This window comes from Aquila chrysaetos, chromosome 25 (genome assembly GCF_900496995.4).
Source record: "Aquila chrysaetos chrysaetos chromosome 25, bAquChr1.4, whole genome shotgun sequence".
NCBI classification, from domain to species: Eukaryota; Metazoa; Chordata; class Aves; order Accipitriformes; family Accipitridae; genus Aquila; species Aquila chrysaetos.
The window spans coordinates 14,392,409-14,406,395 of NC_044028.1; positions in this window are offsets into that span (position 1 = coordinate 14,392,409).

Genomic DNA, 13,987 nt, shown 5'->3' on the forward strand with positions numbered 1-13,987 from the left:
CCAAACATCCTTAGGAACAAATCTGAAAGAAAAATATTGAGGTTTTATTTAGAGTCATGCCCGGTACAGCATGCTCAGTTCATGCTGGCATCATCTCTGCTGCTGAATTATAAACCTCTCAGAAACCAAGGCTATAATTACAGCTGGGTGACACTTGAACTTTCCATGGCCAAACATTTCACAGGACATAATTTCTGCATGAGATTTCATGGCACATTGTAAAGCTTTGAACTTCTTCCATCAGCTTGGAATTTTGTGATCCTCTTTCGCCAAGACTTAAATGAATAATTATTGGTAAGTAATGATAAAAATGAATTACTTTCATTTTTAACAGTAGAATCAGTAAGATAGCTCACTCTATATTCTTGGTACTGAAGCAAAGGATAAAGTGGCCAGCAGTGTTATCTGCAATGTTTTGTTACAGTGAGTGATAGCTACTGGTTTAGAGAAGAGGGCATTTCATATCTTCTTTTGCTTTCAATCACATCTTTTCATTAGTGATGACTGAACCTCAAAACCACCTGGAGATGGTGCAGATGAGCATTTATAAGCTTGGATGGTTATCTGGAGCTTATCTCAACAACTTTTATCAGCAAAATTGCGATGGGAATTTCACAAGAACAGTTTATCTGGTTCTTCCTTTTCCTGATTAGGCACTGCAAGAGCTTGTCTGCTGCTGCATTCAAGACCTAGCCTGCTGTCTTACTCCAGACAGAATGTGAACCAAATCAGATTATTTCATCTGGTTTCCCAAGTGTCTCAGTGCATGCAAAATTAGCACTGTGACAAGATGACAATAAATAAAGCTATTCTTAATTTCTAGGCAAAAATCCGAAAGATAGAATAGCCCACAAACTATATTCAATTGTTTCAAATTCAGATCAGGTACAGGAAACAGCTGCTAAGATTTAACACAACTGGATTGGAAAATAGAGGAAAATGAGAGCCTGGTTATTTGGGTCAGTTAAAATTGGACAAAGCAAATCACTGGAAAACAGAATATAGAGGACAATCTTGAACTGGCTGGAGGGCAAATAAGATGATCTAATGCAAGCATCCATTTCCAGCATGTTGAATTCCCCTGCACAGTAAACAGCTTCTACTAGCACGGATGCGGACAACTGAAAAATCAGATGCCCAGTTAACACCGGTTTCCCTTCCCGTGGCTCTGCCCACCGAAAGCATCTCTATCCATTCGCAGGTGCTGCCAGCTGGCACAGGTTCCTCTGAGAGAGGAAGGGGCTGAAGGACTGCAGCTGCCTCCCAGGGAGCAGGCTCCTGCCACTGACACCCCCATGTCAGACATCAGCAGAACCCAAGTGGCTGCTATGACCCATTTAGTCCCACTCGCAAAGTCAACACAAACTGGATCGTGCCTCTGACAAACAATGGCAATAAAATTATTTTCTTAAATACTTTTAATAGGTTTGGGTCACCTAATATATTTAGAAATTAAACACCTTGCAGTACTTTCCTTCCGTTTTTTTTTTTTTTTTTTTTAGTTTTGTTGTGGGTTGGGTTTTTTTGAGGAAACACATCAATTAACAGATATTGCCAAAGGCAGAATTTTTGCTCAACAGCTGTTCTTTCACTATAAAGAAAGCAGCAGAATACATTACAGACAGAAAAAGCATCCCTCACTATACGCTGGAGTTATCTAACAGAGACCAAAAAGAAGTTCCAAGAGTGATCAGCCCCTGATACTCATTTTGTAAAAGTTCTTTTCCCTTTACATTGATTTTTCTACTCTGAAATGTGAAATGTAGTTCAAAATATCCCATGTGGCATGTCAACTTCATTTACCCACTGCATTTCTAATATGTTTTCTCCATACTCTTCTATCCCATCACGGCAATTGCTGTATGCCACAGCATGCTATCATGTTTTATGCAGAATTTCACAGTGAATTCAATGGTGACTAATGCCTAAAAAGAGCTGCCACAACATGGCCCTACCTTTTATTATAAAAGCATATACCCGGGGTTTTAGATCTAGTCCTTAAAGAGGAACACTTCTCTAATTTCTATCATTGATTTACAAGTGTGGGAGGGGGTCACCGACAAAATCTCAGTTCCAAGTACCCATCAAATATTCACATCCATATGTGAATTTAGATCTAGGATTTATAACAGCTTCTTACTTTCAAACTGCTCAGAACCAATATGCTGCATCCAGTCATATACCCACATATGCAGAATTGGTACGTACAGTGGAGCAACAGTTTGCCTAGCAGTCCTCAGAAGATCACCTAGTAAAGTTCACAGTGTGAAACAATGTCAATCTCTCTAGTACCTTGGATGACAAATTCTACTTTAGTTTAAAAAGTTGTAGCACTCCCCTATGTGAAAGCAGAAGCTGACAATCTGTTGCTCATCAGTTAGCTGCTAGTTGTATCTACATTCAATTAAAAATGGAGCAATCTTAATTAAAGTCCATTGATGCTACCCATCCAATATAAGATGTTGCAAACAATAGAATCCCAGTTTATAAAAATATTAAAGCTATTAAGAGAACAAACATTTTCACCATTAGTTAATCATATCCACCAAGATTTGCAGCAGAGTTGTGCAATGCAATAAATATTCAGGAATTGGGAACTGCCTGCATTACCAGCTTTGCAAAAACTCTGTACTTTAGAAAAGTCTTTTAGAATGGGATGGAGGTGGCAATGTCTTTTCTTTGTTGACTGTGGAGGGAATACAAACAATTAGCTCAGCTGGGGATGAATCATCCTTAATGCTTCCAAACAGGAATTTGCCAAATTATATACAACATTGATTCTGTTTCCTAGTGCAAGAAGGTGCAGTTTCAGTTATACAACTACTTTTCATTCTTATTGCACAGAATTGTTGCTCCAGACAAAGAATGTCAACTACTATTGTGATATCCCCTAACTTTTGCCTCTTATCTTGTTTTAGTGAAGACCCCTTAACAAAATGACTTTTATTTTACATGCAGGAGTATTTCAATAACAGGTAAAAGATTAGCGCTAGATTAATTTAAACAGTCTCAACAGGTTCATGGCAGTCAGTCTGTCCTCAGAGTTATATGAACACTGAGTATATACCTCTCTATATTGAATTTTAGTCTAAGGGTCAGGTGTGGTTTCTGTCTTGTTGTCTTTTCTCTCTTTCCCTTTGCTTTGACAAAACAGAAACAAAGTTAATACTACATTATTTTCTCCATTTCTGTTTTGGATGTGTGGGGGGAAGGAAGAGCAAAACTTATGGGCTACTCATACATTTTTATCACTTTCAGATTTGGGAAGCAGCTGCTCTGCATAGTAAATAACAGCTCTCAAAACAGTTCACTGTTGGCAGGTAAATTGCGTTATTTGAATGACATCTTTGGTTGATGAACCTGCAAGGTCAGGAAAGGGCTGGTCTTCTGGACATCAGAGAGGGAAAGTGGTGACCGTTATGAGTAACTGTAGTAAAAAAGAAAGGAGGCACCGTCTGTATTGCAAAAAAATGGACGTAGATTACAGGGTAGAGAGCTGCCACTGGTATCTGAAGATGCAGCAAACGGAAGATATCAAGAAAGGGCAATTGTGAAAGAATGAGTTGGAGTATTATTCTAGGAAGGAGAAATAATCTTGTCAAAGAGATGGAAGATTGAAAAACACAGACCTGAACAAGAATGTAGGCAGCATGAAGATGGGATCCACTTCTAATTTGGGCTGTTCCCTGCCTGCTGCTTGTATTCAACAAAAAGTGAATTTACTGAAATTTTCACATGCAGTTGGATCAGAAACAAGGAATTACTATGTAAAACATATTCACCCATTCTTAAACTGCTTTTTTAGACTGCTTCAAAAGGACCTTCTAATGTCAAAAGCCACAAGGTACATATTACTGGCATTCACATATATAGATGAAAACATACGTAGAGGACTTACATCATTGCCTCGTTAACTGCATTTGTACCTGCTGTCTCCCCACGTGATATCAATGCCTGAACTCCCACAGAGTTTGATGGGAGCAAGATCAGGTCTGCTATCTGTCACATCAGTAATTGCTACATGCATTAAAAATTAACAATCTAATTTGAAGGAGTGGCTTGTGATCTGAAGCTTTATTGTGTTAAAAGCAACACTTCCAACTAGAAACATGGTTTATCTGTTGCTAAATCCACTGCTTCCCATTACTGCTAAAATGAGATCTCTCTCTCCCATCTGCAATATATCATCTACAAAGTCCCTGATCCAGTGATATACTCTTAGAATTGAAAGTTTAGACTGATGTTTTGCTTGAGATAATACAAGGCTTTCTATTCCCATCAGTAGAAATTCATGCCCTGTCAACACAAAATTGACTGTTAATGCACTTAAATAATTTAATTGGGAGAAAAGACAATTAATACAATTATCCCTGAATGGTTTAGATAGTAATGTCTCTAGAGCATACCAACTACCCCAAAAGCCAATTGTAGCTTCTTAGAAATAAACCTTTAATCCCCTGCACCCCTCTATAAGAAAGAAGATCCACATGGGAGCTTACAAAGAGGGAAGAAGCAAAATTTTCATCCAAATTACTAGAAAAGCTCAGTTTATACAGACCATTTTCTCCTTGCGTCTGAAACTCAGCAATGCATTCAGAGATAACAAAATGCATTGATCTTTTCTATGAAGTTTTACAGTTTTACGATCATGCCACTCACAAACCTATCTTACTAGTCTCTAATTAATACTCCAAAACCAAAATCAATATAATAATGACCTAAAAGTTTTTTCATCTCTTCATCTTGAGTATTTTTACATTGTTATATTAAAAATAGAATCTTGGGATCAGATCAGAAGGTGGAGTGAGAAAGGAGACAAATTAAGTTCCTTATTTATGTTGCTAAAACATACCCTTAATCATGCATTTTACATACATGTATGCACATATCCATGCTTGCACGTGCACTTACACAGTACTAGTAGCTATGCACAGATACTTCAGACACAAGCTTCCAGAGTAACCACTCTACTTCTTAATTTGCAGTAGGCAAAGTAAGGTGGAACCAGGCTATGCGCAGGTGGTTTGATTGAATCAGCTGCTAAAACTCACAGCCAGTTCCCAAACTGTCTACTTAACACTGCCTCCAACAAGCCCTGCTTTCCCACAGTGCCATGCCATCTGTGCTTGCTTAGTGTGCAGCTTTTCCTCCTCCTCTTTCACATGTTTAGTTTGTACCCCAAAGCCTATATTTCCTGGCCCTCCTCCCAGGGTAGCGTCTTATTACTGTGGCAGCACGCAAGGACAGGATAAAGGTATGTCACCCTCGTACCCAAAATACGATTTCTGTAATGAATGCATTTCTTCAGGCAAATCCCCACTCTTAGCTGCTCTGCTAGACTTTTAGGATTACTGTTTTAAGTTGCAGTATATTAAACTGTCGCTTAAAAAGAAAACCTAAAAAAACCTGAAACAGCTGAAATTGATGAGCAGTAATAATAGAGCTGATCACTATGAAGATTAAAAAAAGTCAGTGGTAATGCTGGGATGTACGGAGTACACCCTCACAATTTTGCATGCTCAATTCCCAGTGCCATAGATGAGGGGAAAGGACTCCCAGGTTATGATCAGGTCTTGAATTAAAGGAGCTGAAGAGGCAAGGATTTCATCTGCTTTACTCAGTCTGTACCATAAGCTACTGTGAGTGTTGACTACGGAGTTTTTATCACCCCAGCAACATAGACTCAACTTCTCACTACCTGACATGTCATGAAGAATGTTATTGCTTTGTTTCCCAAAGGAGAGACACATACATTTGTACAGCCTTTATGCCTCCGTCTTTAAGAATTTTGGACGCAACACCTGACTTCAACCAAATTTGATAGAGATCTTAATGTTTCATGGACACAGAAATCTGCTTAGAGAATGGAGGCCCAGCAGGGAGAACAGCTGCAGAGTATGTCCACACTTCATTAGACCCCAGAAAAATCTGCATATCCAGCTTCAGGCAGAGCTCACCCCAAACCATAATTCAGCCCCCAAGCAGAATTCCATAGGAAACAGGTTTCAGTGAACAGTGCGTCTAGAGGTTGTGGACCGCTGGAAAAGAAGGGGCTCCAAAGCTCAAGTCTGGCCTCTGAATTTCCCCTAGTATCTGATTTAGGAAAAAAGGATAGATCCATAGGATCCAAAAGGATGGAAGTTCAAAATCAATCATATTTTTCCAGTGTCATTTTTCTTTGTATGCAATGACTGTGTGCCCTCTTGAAGAAAGGTTTTAGCTGACCACTGACAGAAAGAAAATAGCACCTCCAAATTAATCTTGGGTTCTTCTCTCCCTTAAATTTTCTCACTTTTCCAGCAGCAACAATGTTACCTTAATAACTAAATGCCATATAATAACTCATAACTCAACAGCAGCAGAAACTTTATAATTATATAGAATGTACACTGAGGAAATGCAGACTTCTCAATAAGGCTAAACAAAATACTGAAATGGATGAAGGCTATTCTGTACACGCAGAAAGCCACTGCAATTAGTGTGCAATGATTCACGTTCCTGTGTAATTTCAGATATTAAATTCAGGCAAGCAGAATTCTGAAATAGTCAAGTGAATGCTTGTGAACAGGCTTCATTACACAAGAATGAAACGTTAAGGAGAAAGCCAGGTGCTTAAAAGACATCTAAATATCCTAAAAACCATGTGAGTAAATTTGTCCATGAATTAAACTTTACTGGGTTTTAGGAGTGGTAACTTGCAAGAGATCACTAATTGACCAAACTCTGCTTCTGTAAAATCAATAGTGGACACTCATTACAGTCAATGAAAACAGACTGGGATTAGGCCTGACTATTTCTGGGTTTCTTTGTATGTGGCTTATTACTTGGCTGAGTAAAAATAAAAATGCTACTGTATCATCATTTGTTCTAGAAAAATACTGAGAATTTTAGTGACAGTATAAACAGAACAAAGTAGGTTTGTTGTCAAGACAGTTGACTTAGTCTTGAAAAATAAGCGTTCAGTCCCGCAGTTCATGTGAAGGGGCAGAGAAAGCAGTGTGTTACATCCCTACCTGCAAGACAAGGATAATAATGTTCGTATTCTCCTGTTTTCTGTCTCTCTTGTCTATTTAGACTGTAAACTTCCAAGATAAGACTTGTTTCTTTTTGATGGTAGAATGAACCAAATAAAGATTATACTGTTAGAATAAAGATCCTTTAAATGCTTTAAGTTGAAGCTGCGTTTAAAAAGTGTAGCTGTACTAAATAGAATTTCTTAGGTTTCTAGAGTTGTGCTGGACACCTTGTGAGAACAGCTTTATCTCGGAGATATGTCATTTCTACTTTTGGTCTTGAGTAAAATCTAGGTGTGCCAGGTTTATAATCGCTACAGGATCCCATGTGTTATGTATAACCTCTGGAGAAGACCAAGTAGCATTAAAAAGTTAGAACAATTTTCACAAACTCAATTTCCACACTGTCAAAACTCATAACCTACCCAAACCCTCTTCAAATCCTTTCTGTCTACATTTTTCTTGCTAGAAGAGCTAAAATTTATTGACAGCCTAATGACTTTGATTTGGGCAACTTAAATAAAGGCAGTAGGAGGTTAAAAGGGAGTATCATGTCCCAAAGCAAAAAAAAAAAAAAGAGACACTAACTGAAGTTTTAATTACGCAGCCTTAAAAGGTAAAACAGGGGTTCCAGCTGAGTTGGTGCCAGACACTAATGCCAAATGGACAAAAAGTAAAATGTTAAGACTGAGTATAATGCAGCAGAGGAAGTCACAGATCGGAAATTTATTTTTAGTATAAATGTAAAGGAAAGCAGAGAAAAATAAGCCATCTACAACTAAAAAGTCACTGTAACTCACAGCAGGATGTCCTGACTTGGCAGGATATCCGAGATACAAGGAATATTCATTCTTTGCACTGCCTTAACATAATCCGTGGTATGGTTAACTTTATCTTACTTAGATAGCTACTAAAAGAATGCATTAAAGTCTGATGGCATTTCTATGTAACTTCATGCATGCTTGACTTGAACAATATGGTAGTTAAATTACTCTTCTGTAATGCTATTTGTGGTATTTTGGGCCAAAATATCATTCTTCTGAACTGCTCAGCTGAACCCACAAAGACAGTGGTTCTGTTGGAGACTTTTGCCACATTAAGAAGGACAGCAGATATCCCTACTTGAGGAGGTCAGTACTTGCTTTGTTTCCTAGTTCCATTAAAAGTCAGGTCTATGAAGAATGAAGTATTGAAAGCAGATTTTAAATCTAATTGAGCATAAAAGGTTTGCCAATTTTCAAGACTGAGCTGAATCATATGAAATTCAACACCCACTAAATATTATTTCTCTCGACAGGCTGCAGGAGAGAGTTTTAATGATTTTACTTCTTAGACTGAGCCAGCAGATACCCAGAAAAGATCGGTATAATTGCTATTTCTAATTTAACATATTTTAAATTATTTCAAGTATTAAAGTGTCTTTCACGTTGCCAACCAGAAGATACAAGGCACAGGGAAGTTAAAAACCAAGATCCCCTTTGTGAACATGAGTCCTGATTCTCTGCTACTTTGCTCCTCATTCTGGGACACTGGAGGGGGAGAAGACTGCTTTAAAATAATTTTTCCCAGTGTGTCAGGCTTTTATATGGAAAGCAAAACAAAGTGGAGAAAAAGAAATATTTGTGCGGGCCAGTTACAAAATATTAGTCACCTAAAGACAAGAATCTGGAGATTTTCAGATTCATCACTGCTATCTAATGGTTGGCAGAAGGGAAGTTGGTAAGAATCATGTAAGTTTCTGTCCACAGGTATTAAGGCTTTAAAAATGCCTAGTTCCATGGCAGCCAGCTTTGTCGCTTGCTGAGGATGGCTCTAGGCAGCACAGGATGCACTAAGTCCTTGTCAATAATCTGAGTCTTTTCTGGGAGCCTAGAGGCAAACAGAGATGCTGAATTCCCTTGCAACATGACTTGAAGTCCACCAGGAAATTGTGCTAGTCATACCATTTGTATGAGGGTAGGTTTCAATTAACTGGGAAGTCTAAGATTCAAGATTTTCTGATTTTTGAGTCACTTCTGCTTGTAACTTAATGTATCAGCTTGATAATATTAATATTTAATAAGCAATATGCTTATCATCCTGAGCAGAGTGAAAATGGGCAGTATTCTGAATTTCTTATGCCTATTGTACATGGGAAATATATTAGAACTCATCTTTTCGCTTATGGCTTGCGAATTGTATACTCTTCTCAGCACTCGGTATTTCACTTAGCAAAGGACAGCACTTTATAACTATTAAATGCACTGCCTTAGGGATGTGGTAACCCATTGACTTGACAAGTCTTTTAAAAAATGCTATAGTCAAACAGCAAGGCAGGATACATAGGATTTATCTGATAAGCTGAAAAAGTCCCTAATGACCCCAAACACTTCAGGCAACACTAAGTATAAAAGTCATTTTGATGAACCTGCAAATCACATATAAATCAGGAGAGAATTTTTGTGTCCAAATATTTTTAAAGGCATGTATTTCCATTGTGTCTTCTTTTTCGCCCTCTACAATTCCCTTGACATGAAAATATAAGAAATCATTGTGTTAACTGATCTGAATTAAACATTTTTTCACTTTGGCTCCCTACCTCCCCTTTTATAGCTTCAATGGGAAAATGGCAGCCTTCACTCATTTTCCTTTCCCATGCCTTACAACTTGACATGTTTTTGTGGGATAACATAAATTTACAAAGGGGTAGAAAAAACCCTATTCTTTCCCACATGACCATGTCAATGCTGTGCTTGTACTGAGGACAATTTTAGCTATAAGTTACATGCAGAAGTGACAGGAGTAAGCAACATACTCTGTTCAGGGTGCTGGTGCCTGCCAGTCTGCTATTCCAACAATATTCTGTAATTAATGTTGAGCGAGCAATAAAGAAAGACCCAAGAGAAAGGCAAATCTGCTTGTTTTCTTTTCATTATGGATGACTATGCAAGAGGAAACCAGGAATATTCTGACAGTGCAGCTAAGATCTGGAAACTGTACATCTGTTTTGATCATTTGGATCCCAGCATTCATAAAGATGAGCAGTTTATTATGCTCTGTGCCATTTGTCAATACATCTTTCCCTATTTGTCCCTGCTGAGATTATGGCTGCTACAAAGTTAACAGCTGGCACTAGCATTGACAGCCCAGGGCCAATTTATGGAACTCAGCTGGTAAAATACTGACCACTTCTGACACAAAAGAATGTCGCTCTCCAAGCTATCCAACTTACTGCCCTTCTGTTACCTCCTTTCCTCCTTTTGGCAAGAGCTACCTTAGCGTATGCTGTTTGCCAGAGCTCTGAACTCCAGCAAACCAGCAACGCTCCCACCCCTCCCACGAGCTTAGAGGCTTTTTGCCACTCACCCCCCTAGTTTTCCTTCTGGCAGATGGTCTGCTGCATCTCAGCTGAATTTTGTGCCCCGACTACACCATACTAGCGTTGAAACTGCCCACTTAAAATGCATGCATAGGTACAAAAGTCAGTTCGATTGTTGTGGGGTGCTGGGAATAAACATTCTTTTTATTTTTTTCCCCTTAAGAATTGCATATTAAGTTCTAGACTTTTCCTGCTAAAGGAACCTGTTTTACAATTGCAAAAGGAAGATTATGGTTAAGAATACATTTTTTTCCTTGCCTAGCAAGCTTAAAAATATTGGCAGGCTTCCTCTCTTTTTCCCCCGCCATGCCCATGGGTGGAATCCCATTGAGTACAACTGAGACTTTGTATTACGAGTGAAAAGGTCCTCCTCCTTGTATCTATGGCCAAACGGACAGACCTAGGGACATCTCATGCTCCAATTTGACTGACTGTGGGGTGCTGCTGCATAGACTTACTGCCATACGTGTTACAATTAGCACCACTGAGTGGGGCATGCAACCGAGTTGTCGTCAAGAGAACAACTTGCTATATAGAGCTTTACAGATCTGTGTACTGTTGGGGTTTTACAGTGGCATACATCTGATAAACCCACAGTTGTGTCTATACGGGTCCTTCCACCCTTCCGGTGTAAAAATTGCAACAGGCAGTCACCTGCTCTGCTCCACCTTCCATGTTCTTGTTTTGTACATCAGCATCTTATATTTTTCAGATCTCTAACACATCATTCACTGGCACACAAAAGCAAACAAGATACACCAAATGCCACTGGCTGGCACAGTTTATACTACTTTCTGTCCCCCTGCATTCCAACGGGAGCTGTGTGTGTAAACTAATCTGATCTCAGGATTAGTCAAAGTCTACGATTGCCTAGATTGTCTCAGAGCTCTTTTATTAGGTGAAATCTTGGTCCAAGCGAAGTAAACCAGAACAGTTGCAATTAAGACTATTGGACCCCATGCTTAGCATGGTGTTATTTCACCTGTCTTTGGGATGGAGTGTTACTTGTTCTTAAAATATCACTGCCAAGGCAAAGAAAGGACAAAATTAAGTAGAAAAATGGCTTCAGTTTAAAATGACCTGTAGTTGTCTACTACAGTCAACAGTATCTCCTTAAAGGAACGAATAGGTCTAACCAGCTAATACTTGAAAATAAGGAATCTCCATCTGTCACTGACACATCTGAAATCAAACAGAAAAGCATTAAAACACCTATATAGCTATTACCAACATGTGCTGCTTTCACTGCTTGCTGAGCATACGCATCATGTATGCCCCCCACATGAATTCACAAGTCAAGCTTTTAGGCTGTTTTCTCCAGTGCCTTCTCCTTGGTGCACTATAGACCTTCGAGTAGGCAGAGCATAAATAGACATAACTCCCCCCATCACAAAAATGTTTTATACTGGCACTTCACCGCAGTAGATAAGAAAACTTTCTTTAAGGCAATGGAAAATCGCGTTGTTTTGGCATAGCACGTTTCTGTTAGTCATCTTACTCATGGGGAAGAAAAGTGCTCTTCCGAGACTGGTGGGACCTGAAGCCTTGTTTGTTCCTGGAGGATCACATTTCTGTAAAGAATTTTCAATAGAATCATGCTTGTGACAGCTTTGCATTGCAGCTTTCGGGAAAGTTTCACAAGCTCGGCTGTTCAATAAATAATCCTTTGGAGCCACAACAGCGTTCAAAAAAGCTTTGCAAGTTGGCAACTGGTATGCAGCGCAGCCATTCTGAATAGATTTTAGAAGCTGCAGATCTTGCCTGAGCAGACGAGAAAGTGTCATTTTACTGGGCAACAGTGTAAATTACAGAAGAAAGATGTAAATTTCCCTAAACCACTACTTTTTAATGTGGTTAAATCTATAAAATACTTCAAAGTGGTGGGATGTGCAAGTAAGGCCTTCTGTGCAAGAGAACACAGATTGTATTTACAAATGCAGTCTACAAATAATATTTTGCAGAACTGCATTGCAGGCAGCCTATGGGCACATCCTTTACACGGATTGTTTCACTTCTGTTGTTACCTGAACACCGTATCACCAAGAAGGCAGGTTTTACTTTGCTCCAATGAGGTACATAAACAAGGACATCTCACTACCCTCACAGAGAAGAAAATCAAAAGCTGAAGTTAGGCTAATTTGTCCCACTAATAGTCTGTATTTTCACCTGAAGTCTCTGCAGAAGCTGAAGGGATTCTGGAGACAGCTCGAGAGACAGCACAGAGGCAGGAGGAGTCAGGCTTGTATTGTGACACGAACAGCCCATAATAACGCAGTTTTACTCCTATGGCAGATAATGCACCTACATGGGGGCAAGTAAGACATACAGGCCCTGCACTTTGTTACACTGCTCAAGGTATACAACCTATGCTAGCAGTGATTGCATCGGACAGCCACTGAGAGCCATCTCAAAGAAAAAAAAGCCATACCAGGCTAATAATCATCAACCCAGACTCAAAGTTTCAAACCATGTCCAACAAGCATCTATAACTCACAGTTTAGGTCTCCAACTAAACACACCTAAAGCTTATTTTACACAGATGCTGTTGCTGCAGCTGAAATCTATGAAACATCTGAGAAGTTGAGCCTGTTTAAGCCTTAATATAGACTTCCAAAACTGAGCAATCCAATCACAAAGCAAATGTGTATGCAAATTTCAGATGAAATATGACAGCCTTGCTTTCTAGGCTTCACAGAAAGATCAGTCCCTCAGTGATAATTAGCTTAGGTTAATTCCACTAGCACTTGGATTGTAAGAAAAAGCAAATCACTAATTGAAAGATGAAACTGGATATAGGCATCAGCAATCCAGTCATTCTGAATGCCTTCTAAAGAGGAGAAGAAAGTAATGTGTTAATCTCTACAAAAACAAAAGATACCTTCATTAGTGTTCATTTCAGTAGTCACTGTATGACACTACTGTTGCATATGAATGACTGAACAAAGCTGCTAATACAGCAGGACTAGATTCTCTCCTTGTAAACAAATTCTAATCTCAAGCCCAACAGTCTGGAAGTTGGCTATTTTACACCTTTCACTATTTATTAATGTACAGGTGATAAAGAGTAAACACGTCTGAGACTTTTTTTATTCCAATATTTTGAAAACTACTAAAGAAAAATTTCAAAACTCTACTCTCCTTACCATTGCTGCTCGTCTGTCCCCTTCATTTGGCTTATGAACTGCCAGCATAAGGTTTGGCAATGCAAATTTTTAGTGGCATGCAGCTGCACCACAGGTAGCTACAGAAACAAACAGGTAGAGTGCTTTTCACAGCAGCATTTCTGAAATTACTGTGATAAAAATATAGCAACAGAAGAATTCAGGCCCAGAACCCAAATAGCCTGTTCCCTCATTACGATTATTATTCACATGAGCAGTCTACGGACAGTGAGGAAATTTCCCAGGAGTCAGCACTGCCGGCGTGATCAGGTGTCCTTGGAAGACAAAGATCCCACTGCCCTACGTGGAATTAGTGGGCATTGAGCAAAGGGCCACCAAACACAGCCCTCGCCATTTTCTAGTACAAGTGCCAAACAATCCACTTCACTTCTGCCTTCTCTAGCAAATACTTAGCAGATATGTACATGTGAAGCATGACACTGTACATACAATTT